Genomic DNA, 11,548 nt, shown 5'->3' with positions numbered 1-11,548 from the left:
GGAGGGAGGGGGTAAGGGGAGAGAGGGAGAAAGGGGTCAGGGAGAGCAAAGGAGATCAAAGAGAGAAAATGGGCAGAGAGAGGGAGGAAGGGTCAAAACAGTCTCTTTTTTAAATTGGATGTTTTATTTATTTACATTTCAAATGTTATCCCCTTTTCCAGTTTCCCCCAGGAAACCCCCTATCCCATTCCCCTCTCCCAACCCACCTACCCACTCACTCCTGCCTTCCTGCCCTGGCATTCCCCTACACTGGGGCATCGAGCCTCCGCAGGACCCAGGGCTTCTCCTCCATTGATGTCCAACAAGGCCATTCTGTGCTACATATGCGGCTGGAGCCATGGGTCCACGTGTTCTCTTTGGTTGGTGGTTTAGTCCCTGAAAGGCCAACCAAACAGTCTCTTTTGTAGCAAGCTACTTACCTGGCTGTTGCTAGGTAACTGTTGGTCAGAATGTAGAAGGAATGCCAACAGAGTGAACCAACACAGAAAGACAAACTCAGATATTTCTTGTTCAAAATCTAGATTAAAAAATCTATACTTATTCATAAACATATACACATATGTGGGCACACGAGACATAAAAAACAAGGGTGAATGGAACAAGGACATGACAGCTTCACGGTATGGGGTTGAAGAGAGAAGGTTTTTATTGTAAATACGAGGAAGAGCACAGCCAGAAGCATCTGGAAGAGTCCAGGTCAATGGGAAAAATGGAAGACTAAACATGGCCAGTAGACTGAACTGGATGGTGAGGCTGAACGGGGTGGGGGTGGGAGTGGGTCAAGAGGGAAGGACAGGAGAGAGGTCCAGGAGGACCAAGAGAGAGCCAAGAACCAAGATGAGAGGACCAGGAAAGTGTGTGGCTGAAATGACAGAGTTATGTAGGAGTCAGAAGCTGGGGGAAGGGAAGCCCATGAGATGGGGAAGTTTAGGGTAGGGGGCGGGATGAGAATTGCTGAGAGAAGCCACGGTACAAAGGTGGCCTGCCCCGTAACAGGTACTTGCTTGTACTGTGATATGCTAATACGCACCCTGGGTTTCTTTTGGACCTGAGAAAGGAAGGCTTTGCCTAGGGAACCCTAAGAGAAGATGGGGAGGGGGAAACAAGAGGGATAATAGGGAAAGAAAGACCAGACACTACAAGGTTTTCTCAGGAGCAGACTATAACAGGGAGGAAGAAGTCCAGTAAAAGAGGGAGGGGCAAGGAACGGCAGGGAGGGGCAGAAATAGCTGCAAGGTGCAATTATGTATCTGTCTAGCCACAGTTGTAGATATAGATATAGGAAAACCTCTTAGTGAAAACCCTTATTTAGTATAACAAAAACAGTATGATCATCAAAGGATGCCAGGTGACAACATTTGAACTTTGCTCTTCCTTATTTTGAAATGTCCACTACTGGTCACTCCATTCACCGTGTTTGCCTCCTAAAGGCAAGATTTGAAGCGACGACTAAATTAACTAACATGATTCGATCGCTCCACACTCAATTCATAAATCATAGCTCCATTTTGTATCTCAAAACTGCATTTAATTACATTGTTTCAACTCACAATTCAAAATCGAATGTTTAAAAAAGACAGCCAGGCTCAGTTCTTGTCCCCCCTTTTGGAACAGGGAACAGTTGGGAGTTCCTGGAGACTTGTTCCTTTTCATTCTGAGACCTTGAACTGTGGAGCTAATGGCTTCGTTCTCAGGGGAGTGTTGAAGAATCCTTCCATGAGAAACTTTAACCCTCAGGACCCAAATTAAGGTATGTGATTTCCAGTTTTTTTCTGGATTGACTTTATATCTTTGCTTGTCTCCCTTCTTAAAATTTTGTATCATTTTTTTCCTGTCCTTATAGACTCAGAAGCCACTCTAACCTTCTTGTAACAAGGTGAACACAAAACTAAAAACAAGGCAGAAGACCTCAAACTCCCCCCCCCCCAAAGCCCTACCATGTGAGTGTCCTTGCTCCCATTACACAGATAAACAAACACATGTCAGTACTCTTCTTCTAACGTAAGGCCTCTGTAGAGTTCCCAGGCAGGATGCTGCTTCTGAAAGACTGCAAGGGTCTTAGTTCCGAAGGAATGGCACACTCTTTTGCAGTTACCAACCCCACACCTGATCTATGTCCAGGCCAGGATAGTAAGCAAGGCCTTTCGCTTGCCCCGGCTGTGAGGGTTCCACAGCCAGGGTTAATGAACTACCTTCACCTGCCCAAGAGCAGGGCCATGCCTCTCTCCAACATCCCAGGGCTCCTAGGCACCTCCTTTCATAAGCTCCTCTCTGTCCCATGGCTGTACTCTACCTTGGTATGTTTGCCGAATCCCTGCCCAAAGATCACGCATAGCTCCCCAGTCTCTGGCATGTGGGGAACTGAACATGAATCTGTCTGTGTATCCAGAGAAGACTGGAAGACAACTAGAACATTCCTCCCGGGCTTACACAAATCCAGGCCTCCGTAGTCTACAGAGGGAGCATAGAGAGGCATGCAGAGGCAGCTCAGCCTTACTCCCTGAAGAACTCCTCTGCCTCTTGGCTAGCATTCCCACAGCAAGCTTGACTCTGCCCCACACGCCCTGAAGCTATTTCCACACAGGTCATCAATGGTCCTAGGCTTACTGCTCTCCTGGGCTTCATGGTGGTAGACGCCTAATAAACACCAGTTGGCCTGGGCAGCCTCTGCTCCCTACTCTTCCCTGTGTGCATTCCAGGCCCGGGCCCCTCAGCTTCTCCTCCTCCTTCTCCTGGCCTCCCCTCTCAAACACAAGACTAGATAACACTTGCAGTATGATTTATCACTCGCCGCTCCCAACACACACCTCCTCCAGGCCTGAGACTCTTGGGGACTTTGAAAGGAAACAGGCACCATGTGCTTCCAATGAGCTCCATTCAGCTCATCATGGTGTTCCGTTGGAGCTCGGGGGACGTGAGGGACACCCTGGAACTGGTTCATGGCTCTGTTTAAAGATGTTTTTCTTAGAAGCAGGAAGTTACATCCTGCCAAGAAGAAATGAAAATAAAGCCCCTGAGGGGTCACTCCGGGTTCACTGGGAGCCAGTCTGAACTGTTGCAGTACTGAGGCCTCTGCAAGGGAGCAAGCCTGCAGGGGCTGATGTCCAGGACCCCCCCAGGGGTGGAGGTGGGGGTGGGGCAGGCAAGGCTGGCTATGGCAGGTGTCCTCATGGGTAAATAGCTACATCCTCCATTGCACCTGTGGTAACAAGGGCAACAAGCCTCTATAGCTGCTCTTTTTCTGTCATTCAGGTGGCTGCTTTACCTTGTCCCTTAACCTTTGATGCACCAGTTGCACGTGGAAGTTGACAGATGCGTGGGGGAGCAGATGGAAGTGCAGAAAAGGCCAAGCAAACCTTCAGTCTGAACCTGGCCCCCTGGAATGTTGGCCTTGGATCCTTAAGTACATCAGATTGCCTCTTGCCATTCAACTGCCCAAGGCTTCCCAGGTTAGATTCAGGCAAGACTGTTGTTCAAAGCCATCCACCCCGGTGAGCAAAAAAGCCAGGAGGGTGTGAGGAGAAGCAGAGGTCTCCTGGGGGTAAAATGCTCACCCACATTGTGAGGCTGCCCCAGAGCCCCTAAAATGGGCTGCAGAGGACATGGTAACTAATAATAAATACAAGAAGGGCAAAATGCGATTGCTTCCTTACCTCCAGGAAAAGTCTCAGCAGATAGGGCACAATTCATTTTGACCATTTCCCCACTCATTCAGCAAATACTGAGAGCCTTCCAAGTGTTCAGTGATCAGGGGAGGAGCAGGGAGGGCTAGGCTTTTTGGTGTAAAGCCAAAGCTAGTTTTGTGGTTTACTGTCTTTGTGATCTTGGAGAAAGGCTTGAAGTCTCAGTGTTATCAAGTGTGGAAACAGCACAACCATCCCTCCTGGACCAGGAAAGTGTGGCTGCTCCCTCACCCGGACTCAGCTGCCTTTTGCACAGATGGACAGACTCTGTAGATATGGTGACCCATGGGCAGAGTGTGCTGGCTGTTGGCCTGTGTCTTTGATATCATGCAGGCCAGGGCTTATTTTTATCCCCATATCTATTTTCAGGTGCTAAAAGGTTCCCCTGCCTCCTTGAAGGCCACATAGGAAGCAAAGGTAGGCATCTCAGAGTCAGCCATATCAGTCAAAGGTGGGTAGAATGGAGGGACAGGGGGACAGTTAGAGGCTGGTAACTATGGCTACCTCATTTGAAAGGCTGTGGGACACTGAGAGGAGACATGAGGCTGGGAGCCAGCTAACGAGACGTGAGGCTCCAAAGCCTGCTCAGGATCCCTTAATGCCAGGGTATGGTTTCTACTAGAAAGAGAACAAACTGCCCAGTCATCCTTGGAGGCACTGTGAAGCCCACAGCAGCATCACCTGACCAGGGTGTCCAGGACTGGGCACAGGGTGGGAGTCACTGGGCTGTCCTTGCCAGCGTGGCTGAAGGGAAATGTTCTCTGCAGTCGGAAGTGGATGAACTATGACCACCTCATGGGTCATGGATTTCCCAGCACAGATGGTTTTGTGGAGAGCCCTCCCGAGGTACATAATATAGTTTTATCACACAGTGAGCCAGAAATCACAGAGGACTGGATTGTGTCCCAAAACACTGGCTGAGTTAACGAAGTACATGGAATAACTTTTGAAGTTTTGTGTTTTATCTTGGCTAACTTTGATGTATGCTGTTTATTCATACTAAGGGGATACCCACTTTTTACTTAGGAATAACATAGCTTTATTTAAAATAAATACACCCAATATGACACTATGTGTGTAAAAAATAAGATTGTGAGGTATGACCACGACAGTGTGTCTACAGGACTTGCTGAAAACTATAACCTGGTGACTAAAGAAGTTCACCCAAAGAATGCAGAGACACTTCATAGGTCAGAAGATTCACTGTAAGTAAATATACCAGCTATCCAAATTTACATGCAGATTTAATACAATTCTGTCAAAACTCCAGCAAAAAGATTTCTCTTTCCATTCCCCTCCCCTCCCCTCCCCTCCCCTCCCCTCCCCTCCCCTCCCCTCCCCTCCCCTCCCCTCCCCTCCCCTCCCCTCCCCTCCCCTCCCCTCCCCTCCCCTCCCCTCCCCTCCCCTCTCCCTTTCCATCTTCTTTTATTTATACAGACACACACACACACACACACACACACAGAGAGAGAGAGAGAGAGAGAGAGAGAGAGAACAGTTGGGCTGTCTGATTTTAAGAGCTATTACTATCAGAGTAATCAGGTTTCTGTGGTACAGCTGGAGGAGGGGCAGTAGACTAGACACTGGCGAGATGACCTAAGAAACAGATCCAGAGCCAAGCAAATGTGCCTATTTTGGGCTGTTTGCCAAAAGCAATTCAGAAAAGAAGAGACCCCTTTCAATAGACGGTGCTAAAGTTCAATAGACAGTGGAAACAGATGGCTTGACCGTAGGAGCAGTTAGTTGAAGGCCTGCCTCTCCTCTGGCTCCTGAGCCTACGTAGCTCTCCTTTGTAACACGTATTTCCTACTACTCAGCATCTACCATTTCGTTCTTGACCTAGGTTGTCTCTCAGCCTCTCTCTCTCCTTGGTGGATAAGGGCGTTCCTCCCGTCATGTGGATCTCTGTTCTCTCCACGATCTATCCCACAAGGATACTTTCTACATTGTACCACTTCCTCCATCTGCTTCATCTGCTCTCATTGCATGTCACAGCCTTTGAAGAAGTCTGATGGCCTGGGATACCACAATGATGGATGTAATATGATTTCTATGAAAGTGTGCACCATTTTAAAAAGCGCCACTTCTACCTGTCTAGTCACTGCGGAACTATGACCCTGTCCCTCAGTAAGCATTTGATGACCACAGAAATAGATGTAAAAAGAGCCTCAAGAACATAACCAACCATTTTATCCATCCCCCACCCCCACACTCCTACCTTCAGTAAAGGTACTCTAGGTACCGGGCCCGAGGGCTATGGTTCCCAGCTGTAATATAACTGCTGGTTCCAGCCGTAGCTGCTCCACAGGTAGAACCTGCTGATCCTGGCCCTGAGTTTAATCTGTGGGAAGGTGTCTTCACTGGCCCATGGCAATGGTTCCACACTAAGGAATCTACCTTACATTCTATGAACTAGTCCAACTTCTGCCTGACCTCTCAATTACTAAAAAATCCTAGCCCAGAACACAATGAGGGCCAGGACAGATGGGATCAGTGTAAGAAGTTTCTGTAATATTTGAACCACTCGAGTGGTCCAGCATATCAGCATTCCTACTATAAATCCCTCAGCACCTTGACATAAGCTAACTCCATAATGAAAAGGTGATATTATAGTATCTCCCTTTCCAACACCCTAGATGGTTTTGAGCTCCTGGCTTCAAGCAAATAAGTACCCCAGTGATAGACACAGTGCAGGCAGGGGTTTGGGGAGCATCCCTTGATACAATGCAGGCAGGGGTGTGAGGAGTACCCCTTGACACTGTGCAGGAAGGGGTGTGGGGAGCACCCCCTGACAATGTGCAGGCAGCAGTGTGAGGAGTACCCCTTGATACAATGCAGGCAGGGGTGTGAGGAGCACCCCTTGATACTGTGCAGGCAGCAGTGTGAGGTCTCCTGGGAGCTCACTTGATTGCTGGCATGTGTGGTGGCAGAGGCCTACTGATGTTTCTGCAACTCAGTTGAGGGAGATGGAGATCAGGTTTTGCTAAGGTCCTATTGACAGTGACTTAAGAAACTGGGAGGAAGGATCTAGAATGCTCTCTGATTCTGTTAGCATTCTCCCCCAAGGGTACCAAAATGAGATCTTGAAACAAACAGAGCCTCATTACAACTCAGACCTCTGCCGGCGAGCATCTCACTCGCCAGCAGAGGCCCCAGGGAGTATTCAACTGATCTTAACTAAATGGCTCTGGAAGTGGGAAGCAAAGAGGCTTGCCAGCACCAGGACAGCACCCCAGACCTAAACCAGTCACGATGAATCGAACTGCCCCCTTGGGGGCACTTTACCATCTCAGTCTCTCCTGGGAAGGTGAGGTTTCTGTACAGGCAACAGACACTTGGCTATTACAAAGTGTTTTGTTAATATCAGGGGTCAGCAGAGAAGTCAGGGTGATGGAAAACAGATAAAGGCAGGAGTTGGTGACTGGGTTCCTCCTGGGGAGCAGCCCAGTCTAGGCAGACCAGAGAGGCAGCCAGGACGGGGGTAAGGGAGTGATCTCTATGTCTCCACCAGGAGCTCCAGATTGGCTGAGTCCATGGGAAATGTTCCTGCCTGTGGAGGAACACACAGAGTGCAGCACAGCGAGTTCTCATGCTGAGGTGGCCACACAAACACCCAGACACCCCTACTACAGATGTCAGACCCTGGCCAATGGGTGACCATCATTTTCTTGCTGGAACATTTGTCCTTAGCCCCAGCCCTAGATGGCCAATCTGCTTACAGAGAAGTAAAAAGAAGACATATGTCTGAAACCTGACCACATCAGTTTCTCCTGCTGAATTTGTCATCTTGAAAAACTGCCCAGAGCCTCTTCCTCCAGGAAGTCCATCTTCCCAGCAACACAGGCTTCTGTGCATTGGATATATCGAGGGAGAGTGGACTAACATACTCTCTGCCCAGCAAGGCATTTCTTACAGGCAGAGTATGCTGATCCTTAGTCACTCCTGGCTGACTCAACTTCTGGTACAAAGTCGGTGCTAAGTGAACATGTTAGATCCACAAATAAATGTTGTCTTGATATCAACAGCAGTAGCAGTTCACAAGATTGGTATATAAGCTGAGGCATTCTTAAATATACTTGCTGATACTTGAATTTCACAATAGAATCTGACTACTGCTTACTTCCCAAGGAGTGTTATTTCTCCTGGGATTGACACCAGCCCCCAAATCCATGGCTACTGCTTCAACCCACTAAGGCAAGCAGATTGTCTTTAATCAATGTTGACACTCTCCTCTGAAAGTCCCTGTGCTATGTAACCACTCTTCTGGAACCCTTGTCCAGATACAGAAAGTTTGAGCCCAGTGGCTACACTGGATCATGAACTGAGGTAGGAGGCAGTTCTATCAACTTCCTCTTCCTCTTCTTCTCCTTCTTCCTCTTCTTCCCTTCTCTGTCTCCTTCCCCTCCTCCTCCTCCTCCTCCTCCTCCTCCTCCTCCTCCTCCTCCTCCTCCTCCTCCTCCTCCTTCTTCTTCTTCTTCTTCTTCTTCTTCTTCTTCTTCTTCTTCTTCTTCTTCTTCTTCTTCTTCTTCTTGTTTTAGAGCTTTATTGTAGAAAGGCAGGGAGAAAAGAAAGAAGGTAGAAAGAGAGAGGCTGGCCATGGCCATATGGAGAGAGTGGGGAAGGGAGAGAGAGCAGGAGGGTTTAGAGAGTAAGAAAGGTAAAAGCTTAAAGAGCTCTTTGATTGGTCTCTTGATGCCTGGCCACTGATGGATTCTATTAAATAGATGTGGACTCACAGGGTTGAATGGTTCGGGTGCACAGCCAATTCTCCCACACAGAGACCCACCCTCATTTTCATGATTCCAAGGCATGGCCTAGAGACTAAGGGGAGGTATGTCCAGTTTCAGCCTCTTGTCTCATGCCGTCTAGAATCCTTTTGGGTTTAGACTAATCAGCCAAACTCTCTTCTTCACTACTGATTCATTTCAAGAGTATCTGTATCCTTTCTTGCCATCTCTGTCCAATAGAGAAGCCATAATGCCAATGTTGCATGTCTTAAAGGGTTGGTCCTTAAGGTGGTGCTAGTGGGAAGGGGTGGAACCTTAGGGGGTAGAGCCTCATGGAGGTGCTGAGGTCACTGAGAGAACACCTAAATCCTAGCCTGTTCTTTCTCTGTTGCTCCCTTCTCCTACGAGTTAGAATCCTTTTTACTTGACTAGCCCTCCTACCTCAGTGTGTTGTATCACAGGTACAGAGGAGCACCACCAGTTAAACAGGAACCTGAAACTCTGAAACCATGATGCCAAGTAAACATTTTGTCTTCATACAAGACTATTTATTTCAGGTCATTTGTATTAGTGGTAGGAAGCTGACTAGTAGAATCCCTGGATCCAATCCCTGGCATCAGGCCTCTAGAAAGGAGGGCTGGGGGGTCTTGATTCCTCCCTAAAAATATTAGGGGAAAGAACAGTCATAATGCAAAACAGTGCACGTACACAGCTGTGGTTTGAATGAGGAAGGCCATACAGGCTCAAGCGTTTGAATGCTTCGTCCCCATTTGAGGGAACTGTTTGGGAAGGATTAAGAGGTGTGTCTTAGTTAGGGTTTTACTGCTGTGAACAGACACCATGACCAAGGCAAGTCTTATAAAAAGCAACATTTAATTGGGGCTGGCTTACAGGGTCAGAGGTTCAGTCCATTATCATCAAGGTGGGAGCATGGCAGCATCCAGGCAGGCATGGCGCAGGAGGAGCTGAGAGTTCTATGTCTTCATCCAAAGGCTGCTAGTGGAAGACTGACTTCCAGGCAACTAGGTTGAGGGTATTAAGCCCACACCCATAGTGACACACCTACTCCAACCAGGTCACACCTATTCCAACAAGGCCACACCTTCAGATGGTGCCATTCCCTGGTCCAAGGATATACAAACCATCACAAGGTGTGACCTTGTTGGAGGAGGTATGTAACTGGGGGTGGGCTTTAAGGTTTCAAAAAGTCCATGCCATTCCCAATTAGCCTGCAAGTGCCTCCCCCACCCCCCGCTGCTGCCTGATTACAAGTCTCAGGTACTACTCTAGTACCATGCCCACTTGCTGCTGCTATGATCCTTCCCTTGATGGTCGTGGACTCACTCCCTAAAACTGAAAACTGAAAGACCCCCCACTAAAAACCCCCCACGAGTTCGTTCTTCTGTAAGTTGCCGTGATTATGGTGTTTTAACCACAGCAATGGAAATGTAACTAAGAAAACATGCTGAAAGTAACGGCAGTCATCTCACGTCCACAGGATCCACACCCATGCATTTAACAGGCCACAGATCATGGGACTGGATACGTACCTTGGTCTATGATAATTATATCTGTATTGAGTAAACATTGATGGGCTATTTTTTCTTTACTGCACCCCAAACCACACTGCATGGCAACTCTTTTCATGGTATGTGCATTATTGGTTATTGAGTGCTCTAAGTAATCTAGAGATGATTTAAAGCATATAAGAAAAGGTACCTAGTCTGTGTGTGACCACTCCACCAGTTCATACCAGTGATTGCAGCATCTATGATTGTGGTCTATGTGAGCAACCTGGAACCAGTTTTACATAGATATTGTAAATCTACTGTCTTTGCTAACTTCTAATTACTAGGAAAAAGTTTAGGCAGTTTGTTTGTCTGTTGTTCATCTTTTCCTCAATTACATTTCCAATGCTTTCCCAAAAGTCCCCCATACCCTCCCCCCTACTTACCTACCCACCCATTCCCATTTTTTTTTGGCCCTGGCATTCCCTGTACTGGGGCATATAAAGTTTGCATGTCCAATGGGCCTCTCTTTCCAGTGATGGCCAACTAGGCCATCTTCTGCTACATATGCAGCTAGAGTCAAGAGCTCTGGGGTACTGGTTAGTTCATAATGTTGTTCCACCCATAGGGTTGTGGATCCCTTCAGCTCCTTGGGTACTTTCTCCAGCTCCTCCATTGGGGGCCCTGTGATCCATTCACTAGCTGACTGTGAGCATCCACTTCTGTGTTTGCCAGGCCACGGCATAGTCTCACAAGAGACAGCTATATCTGGGTCCTTTCAGCAAAATCTTGCTAGTGAATGCAATGGTGTCAGCGTTTGGATGCTGATCATGGGATGGATCTCTGGATATGGCAGTCTCTAGATGGTCCATCCTTTCGTCACAGCTCCAAACTTTGTCTCTGTAACTCCTTCCATGGGTGTTCTGTTCCAAATTCTAAGGAGGGGCATAGTGTCCACACTTCAGTCTTCATTCTTCTTGAGTTTCATGTGTTTAGCAAACTGTATCTTATATCTTGGGTATCCCAAGTTTTGGGCTAATATCCACTTATCAGTGAGTACATATTGTGTGAGTTCTTTTGTGATTGTGTTACCTCACTCAGGATGATGCCCTCCAGGTCCATCCATTTGGCTATGAATTTCATAAATTCATTCTTTTTAATAGCTGAGTAGTACTCCATTGTGTAAATGTACCACATTTTCTGTATCCATACCTCTGTTGAGGGGCATCTGGGTTTCTCTGCTTGATCTTAATCGAATAATTCCAAGTTCAATCTCAGAGCGCAAGGAGGGTGTTTGGAGGCTGCAGGTATGTGTTGCAGCAGCAGGTATGCTCAATTGCAGAAGACAACAGTTTATTCTAACTGAGAGTGCTCACAGGGAAGTATCAAATACATGGATCTCCATCTGCGGTGTTGTTTATGTTCAGTTCCAGCTCCAGCCTCAATGGACTGCCTTTGAAGTTAGGGCCTTTAAGTGGGTAAAACATAGTTCAAGTCAAAAGCAGATTATAATCCAATATAAATGTGGTGCTGTTATAAAAAAAATGAAGAAACAGCCATGCACAGAAGAAAGGTCATATAAGGACATGAGGAGAAAGCAACTATGTAGAAGCCACCCCTGCTGGTACCT

At 47.5% G+C, this 11,548-nt stretch overlaps 1 long non-coding RNA gene across 1 annotated transcript; it reads left to right on the top strand.

Annotated features, from left to right (window-relative positions):
- Positions 1-480: 480 nt before the first annotated feature.
- Positions 481-7,648, top strand: LOC110309741 (uncharacterized). Its single transcript, XR_002379737.2, has 6 exons — positions 481-747; positions 1,615-1,750; positions 3,253-3,449; positions 4,053-4,100; positions 5,527-5,721; positions 7,195-7,648. It is a non-coding gene; the product is annotated as an uncharacterized LOC110309741 (long non-coding RNA).
- The last annotated feature ends 3,900 nt before the right edge of the window (positions 7,649-11,548 follow it).

Source organism: Mus caroli, unplaced genomic scaffold, assembly GCF_978045245.1.
Source record: "Mus caroli unplaced genomic scaffold, Mus_caroli_1 scaffold_12, whole genome shotgun sequence".
NCBI classification, from domain to species: Eukaryota; Metazoa; Chordata; class Mammalia; order Rodentia; family Muridae; genus Mus; species Mus caroli.
This window is presented reverse-complemented; position numbering and strand designations above follow the sequence as displayed.